Here is a 7700-nt window from a genome sequence, read left to right on the forward strand (position 1 = left end):
GGAGAGATACATTTTATTACATTTGGGTGCATATTATAATGGTAATGATAAAGTAGCAAATCCTTCAAAAATAGTTCATAATAATAAAGTAGTAAAAAATTGCCATGAGTATGAACTGAACGCATGATATGTTGATGCAATTGGGAAAATATTGCCGCTCGGCTGCACTACAATTGTTTACAATGCTTTATAACGTACTCCCTCCGTCCCAAAATAATTGTCATATTTTACAACTGCACACTTGCCGATGCACAATTTTGATCATTAATATCTTTAGTTGTGTATTACTAAAAATTATGAAAAATTGATATTTTGATAGTACTCATCGAGACAAATCTAACAAGATCTCATATGCTAATATTTATCTTTATACATTAGTAAAAAAATATGGTCAAAGTAGCTTGCATGAATAGTGCACAAAGTCAAATTGCGACAATTATTTACGACGGAGTAACATATATATACAAAATATGGGGCCTAATTTCTAGACCCAAATTGCCCAATAATTTTGGGGCCTAAAGCCCTACTTTTGTTGGCTTTGGGCTTGGGCCGGCCCTGGTTAGATGAGCAGCCACAAGCCCACAAGGTGGTGTGATATTTGTGTGTTTCGGTAGCGGTGGGCAAGGTTTTAAATTGCGGTCGGCATCCGTAATTGCGGCCGCAGTATTGCTGATGTGGTAGCCACCGCAACCGCATCACGCCGCAATTGCGGTGTGATCTTAATTCACGTGTACGGCCGCATCGTAACCGCATCAGAAGCCGCATCAGATGTTTTCGGCGATGTTCGTTCAAATTTTCTCACAAAAAAATAAAATTTATGAACTTCAAATCCTAATTTGTGTCAAATTAATGAAAAATCTTACTTTTAACAATCTATCAACCGGGTATTTTCAATACATTCAAATTATTGTTTATGGAATAAACTAAGACTATGTAATGGTGGATAAATAGCGTAGTTACATACTAGTTTCATTTTATATAGCTTGTGAAATTTCAAAATGATTTCACGCCGCAACAATCGCATTGCCGTTGCAGCAATCGCAATGACCGCATTCGCAACAACTGCAACCGCATCTACGACCGCAACCGCAATTTAAAACCTTGGCGGTGGGACTCTTTCAAGTGTTCAAATTAATGAACTTGCCTTTGGTTTAGAGATGAGTGATCAAAGATTCTTATGGGTTGTAAGGTGTACAAAAGACAAAGTTGCAAAGGTTTCTAACTTCATTGCTGATAGTAATGTCGATCCTATTGATTTCTTACCAAATGTTTTGTAGAAAGGACTAAAGAGAAGGGTTTAATGGTTCCATATTGGGCTCCCCAAGCAAAGATATTGAGCCATGGTTCGACCGGTGGATTTTTGACTCATTGTGGTTGGAACTCGTTGCTCGAGAGTGTTGTAAATGGGGTGCTTTTGGTTGCATAGCCGCTTTATACGGAGCAAAAGATGAATGCTGTTTTGGTTAGTGAAGAGGTTAAAGTAGCTTCGAGGCCAAAGGTTGATTGAAAGGCAAGAAATTGCAAATGTTGTGAAGATTTTAATGGAAGGTGAGGAAGGGAAAAAAAATCGAAATAGAATGATCGATCTCAAGGAGGCAGCTTCCATAGCTCTAAAGGAAAATGGGTCTTCAATTAAGCAAATACGTGAGTTAGCTCTTAAGTGGAAAGGCACATGAACTGTATCAAATTGAAGTTGCTTTAGATTTCTTGTATATAATTGCTTTTCTTAATTGAAATATTACGTATTAATTAACGGTATTGCATTACTATGTTGGAGATAATTAAGGGGTAGGGGTAAAATATATTAGGAAAATGCTATATGTACCGAAACTTTCATTCACGAAAAGGTACCGAATGACGTGTCCCACAAATTTTGCTCTCTCTCTCTCCGCAAAGCAAACTAACTTACGCAAAGTTGGTTTTTTTTCCTTTTCATTTTTTCCCTTCATCCCTTCATGTGATTATTTTCTTAGAAATGGTTGAAGAACTGAGTAATCTGTCGAGACAACAATTGAGAAGAGAAATGGTTGATTTTTTTTCCTCTGTTTTTTTATTTATTATTCTTTCTCTCATGTGATGATGGGAACTATTGAATAGAGGAGTTACTCCATTAAGCAGAGAAGTTGTTTGATGAAATGCTTCAAAGAGGGATGATGATACGAACCAGTATAAAAACAATGAAACAGTAAATGAAAACCAACAAAGGGGTGAAAGCTTTATTGATAACAAACAATAGAAACAATTACAGAAAAAGGAATCAAACAATTTCTGGACTTTCTGACACAGAGCAGAGCTCCTTTTAGGAAGTTAGTACTTCTTAACCATTACAGTACAAAGATAAATTTCAAGATGAGTTCTGACACTCTCCCTCGTACTCCTTTTATTATGGAAGACAGTTGCACACAGCTTTCACTCCAAATTAAAGACAAATCATAAGTAACCAATTTAGTCGCCAATTCCTTTATTGCTCTTCTTCCTTCTTGAATACACTTTCCATATTTTATGTCCAGCTGTATCATAGTGTACCAACTGCTCATGTGGTAGTGACTCAGCTAAATGGGTCTTATCAATACCCTCCCCTTCAACTAGAACCTTGTCCTCAAGGTTGAACTCTGGGAATTGACTTCTCATCATAATTACTTCCTCCCAAGTAGCTTCTTCTGCAGTCTGCCCCTTCCAATGAACCAACACTTGTTTAATTTCTTCTCCTTGCTGGTTTATCTTTCTAGTGGCCAACACAGCTTCTGGTTCATAATTCTCTCCTTCCTCCATTAATTCTGGTAGTTCTTCATTCTCATCATAGTTTCCCACAGCTTTTTTCAACAAAGAGACATGGAAAACAGGGTGCACCTTTGACCCTGTTGGTAATTTCAGCCTATAAACCACAGCACCCACCCTTTCAATAATAGGGTATGGACCATAATAACGAGCTGATAACTTGGCAGAGATTCTAGTTACTACAGATTTTTGTCTGTGAGCTCTTAACTTGACAAAAACCCATTCTCCTATCATGAAACTTCTCTCCACCCTTTTCTTATCTGCTTGATTCTTCATTTTCTCCTGAGCTCTTAAGAGTTGATGTTTAAGCTGCCTTAAAGCCTCATCCCTGTCAATGAGGTCTCTCTGCACTGCCTCAACTCTTGTTTCTCCTAGCACCCATCTTGTCACATGAGGAGGTAATCTGCCATAGACAATTTCAAAGGGTGTCTTCCCTGTAGCAGAATGAAAGTTGGTGTTGAACCAAAATTCTGCCCAATGAATCCAAGCAACCCATGTCTTTGGCTGATCGGATATGAAGCACCTGAGATAGGTCTCCAAGCACCTGTTCACCACTTCAGTTTGGCCATCTGTTTCTGGATGATAGGCTGTACTCATCCTTAATTGAGTACCTTGCATCCTAAACAACTCCTTCCAGAAATTACTAATGAATATAGGATCTCTGTCACTCACAATGGACAGTGGTACACCATGGAGCTTCACAACTTCTTTACAAAACACTTCAGCTATGCTTCTTGCTGTATAAGGATGCTTGAGGGGTATAAAGTGTGAGTACTTTGACAATCTATCTACCACCACCAAAATAGCTTCAAACCCCTTTGACTTAGGTAACCCTGTTATGAAGTCCATAGATATATCCTCCCATATCTGTTCTGGAATTGGCAGCGGTTGAAGTAATCCTCCAGGTGCTGTAGCTAAGTACTTTTGCCTTTGACAGACATCACAACTCTTGACAAAGTCTTGAATAGCTCCTTTCATGCCTATCCAATGTATATTTGCAGCAATCCTTCTATAAGTCTTATAGAACCCAGAATGACCAGCTTGAGGGGTACAATGAAATTCCTTAAGAAAAACAGGAATTAATGGTGATTTGCTTGAGACCACTAATCTGCCATTAAATAACAACACTCCTTGCTTGTATTCATAGCCAATTTTACTGTTTGGATCTTGCTGAATGGCACTAATGATTACTTGTAACTTCTCATCTTGTTCCACCTCCTTTTTGATCTGCTGAATCTGACTCCATTTGACATAAGATGTAATGCTACTAAATTCTGTCCCTTCATGAACTCTATACAGAGCATCAGCACCCTTATTCAACTTCCCCTGCTTATAAACTATTTCAAAATCATAGCCTAATAGTTTTGCTGCCCAGTTTTGTTGTTCTGCAGTAACAATCCTTTGTTGCATAAATTGTTTCAAGCTCTTCTGATCAGTCGATACAGTGAACTTTCTCCCAAGTAAGTATGGTCTCCAGTGCTGAATTGCAAGAACTACTGCCATTAGTTCTTTTTCATAAGCAGACTTTGCCAAGTTTCTTACCCCCAGTGCCTTACTATAGTAAGCAATGGGCCTCTTGTCTTGCATTAAAATAGCTCCAATTCCTCCTCCAGAGGCATCACACTCAATCAGAAAGTCTTTGTCAAAGTTTGGAAGTGACAATACTGGAGCTGTGGTCAACTTCTTCTTAAGCTCCTCAAAAGCTTGTTGAGCCTCTACTCCCCATTTGAAGTTGTCCTTCTTAGTCAATTCAGTAAGGGGTTTAGCTATTTTGCCATAATCCCTTATGAATTTCCTATAGTATCCAGTCAAACCTAAGAATCCCCTCACACCTTTAACATTCTTAGGAGTTGGCCATTGCAATACACTGTTCACCTTGCTGGGGTCTACAGCAACACCTTCCTTGTTAATCAAATGGCCTAAGTATTCAACAGTTCTTTTGCCAAAGCTACACTTCTTCTGATTGGCCACCAGTTTATGTTTGTCTAACAGTTGCAGAACCTCTTCCAACTTATTCATGTGATTGTCCCATCCTCTACTGTAAATTAGGATGTCATCAAAGAAAACTAACACTCCTTTTCTCAATAATTGCCTGAACACATCATTCATCAAATTTTGAAAAGTAGATGGTGCATTCATAAGCCCAAAAGGCATCACCAGAAACTCATAATGGCCCTCATGAGTCCTGAATGCTGTCTTCCCTATATCCTCCTCTCTTACCCTTACTTGGTGATATCCATATTTTAAATCTAACTTAGAGTAATATTCAGCACCATGCAGTTCATCAAGCAATTCTTCAATAACAGGGATTGGAAACTTATCTGGAATAGTGACCTTGTTGAGTGCCCTGTAATCTATGCACATCCTCCATGTATTATCTTTCTTTTTCACCAATATGACAGGGCTGGAAAAGGAACTAGTGCTCTGTCTAATGATGCCAGCAGCTAACATCTCTTGCACTTGTTTTTCTATCTCATTCTTGTGATGATAAGGATATCTGTAGGGCCTTACATTCACTGCACTATGATTTTCCACCAAATTAATAGCATGCTCCTTGTTTCTTCTTGGTGGTAACCCAGCTGGTTCATTGAATACACTCTGATATCTTTGCAACAACCCCTCCAACTCCTTTTGTTGCATATCAGTAAGCTTCTCTTCTACTTCATGCTCCTCATTCTTCAATCCCCACAACACACCTTGACTCTTGAGTTTGGTCTTACAAAGCAAACTCTGTAAGGCTCCTAATCCTCCAGCTCCATCAATACCCTTCAAAGTTACCCATCTCTTGTTGCTCCAGAAACTCATTGTTTGCTGGTGCCAATTTACTATCATGTCACCCAATGTTTTGAGCCATTCAATGCCCAAAACTACATCAATTCCTCCCAATTCAAACAAGTGCACAGCTGGAGATAAAGGAAAATCTCCAATTTGCATATCCAGGTTTCTGCATACACCCTTCGTATTTGTCTGAGAACCATCTCCCAGCTTAATATTCATCAATGGAGTTTCTTCCACTTCCCAACCCATCTTCTCCACCAACTTCTGAGAGATGAAGTTATGAGTAGCTCCACTGTCAACTAGTATTAAGACTGGAACACCACAAATCTGCCCTTGGAATTTGATTGTTTTGTGATTCTCGAATAAAATGTGGTTTAAGTTTAGAATACACATTTCACCCTTGTTTTCCTCATATGAATCTTCTACTTCCACCGCCAAGACGGCCGGTTCTGAGTCATCACCGTCACCATCCTCCATGATCAGAACACGGAGCTGCTTGTCGGGGAATTGGTGCATCGGATGAAATGGTCCACCGCACTTGAAACACAAGCCTTTCTGTCTCCGATCCATAAGCTCTTGGTAAGAGAGGTGAGAGAAACCTCTATCTCTTGGGTCGGGTCGCCTCTTATCTGTTTGGTTTGGCCTATCAGTTTTAGGCCCAATATTACTACCATTACTGCTCTTCGCACCTCCCCCTGAATTCACCATCACCCAATCTGACCCATTTTTACCTGACCCATACGAATTGGGCCTGAATGACCCGCTTCCTGATTTGGATCCACGATAAATATTAGGTCCACCTCCCCGTACTTCCCTTTCCACCGCTCGTGTAACCTGAAGAAGCTTCGTACGATTCATCTCTCCCATCGCCGATAAGCTTCTCACCTTACCACGAATCTCCGTCTTCAACCCATGTAAAAAATACCCCAGAAATTGCTTGTCTGGTAATTTTGGTATTTGAGTAATCAAATATTCAAACTCAGTGATGTATTCATCCACAGTTCCGGTTTGTTTCAATTCCGTCAACTGTTTATAGACATCCCCTTCTCCATGACCTCCATACCTCCCCAGCAGCGCTTCCTTCAATTTCTCCCACGTCAGATCTTCATCTTCTCCAATTAAAGAGTTGAAGAAATGGATGGTCGATCCCTCCATGCACAGCTGTGCCAACTTCACCTTTACCTCCGGCATCGTGTCCTGTACTCGAAAGTATATCTCAGCTCGCGAGATCCACCCAGCTAGATCTTCTCCATCAAAGGTTGGAAGCTCTACCTTCTTCACAGCATGACGAAACTCTGTCATCGTATCGTTGCGAGCGACGCTAAAGCTCGGACCAGCTTCCACCGTCTTCTCCGGTGTCTTGCGTATCAAAGGGCTCGTTACCTCATCTGACTGTAACGGTTTCCCTAGACACTTCTCCAACAACGCTATAAGACTAGCGTGGTTCTCCTTCACCGTATCTTGCACACTAGCAAGGGTTGTTCTGACTTCCGCGATATCGTTCTCAAGAGCATCGACCTTGGCTTCCATTTTCTGAAACACAGTGATCGTGACTTTCTTTGGTGGCATTCACCGGCTCCGTATCGTATCCGGCAGGTCGGACCAAATTGATACGAACCAGTATAAAAACAATGACACAGTAAATGAAAACCAACAAAGGGGTGAAAGCTTTATTGATAACAAACAATAGAAACAATTACAGAAAAAGGAATCAAACAATTCCTGGACTTTCTGACACAGAGCAGAGCTCCTTTTAGGAAGTTAGTACTTCCTAACCATTATAGTACAAAGATAAATTTCAAGATGAGTTCTGACACTCTCCCTCGTACTCCTTTTATTATGGAAGACAGTTGCACACAGCTTTCACTCCAAATTAAAGACAAATCATAAGTAACCAATTTAGTCGCCAATTCCTTTATTGCTCTTCTTCCTTCTTGAATACACTTTCCATATTTTATGTCCAGCTGTATCACAGTGTACCAACTGCTCATGTGGTAGTGACTCAGCTAAATGGGTCTTATCAGATGAAACCTATTGTCATTACATTGATAACAGAGAAAGAGGGATGAAACCTAGTCCTTCAGTTCAGACCAAGCTTTTCTACTCGTTTGAATCCTATAGCTTGTCTCTGATGCGTGGAGAAT

At 40.1% G+C, this 7700-nt stretch overlaps 1 pseudogene; it reads left to right on the forward strand.

Annotated features, from left to right (window-relative positions):
- Nucleotides 1–1097: 1097 nt before the first annotated feature.
- On the forward strand, nt 1098–1771 carry LOC123886362 (annotated as a pseudogene).
- Nucleotides 1772–7700: the final 5929 nt, after the last annotated feature.

Source organism: Trifolium pratense, linkage group LG5 (assembly GCF_020283565.1).
Source record: "Trifolium pratense cultivar HEN17-A07 linkage group LG5, ARS_RC_1.1, whole genome shotgun sequence".
NCBI lineage: Eukaryota > Viridiplantae > Streptophyta > Magnoliopsida > Fabales > Fabaceae > Trifolium > Trifolium pratense.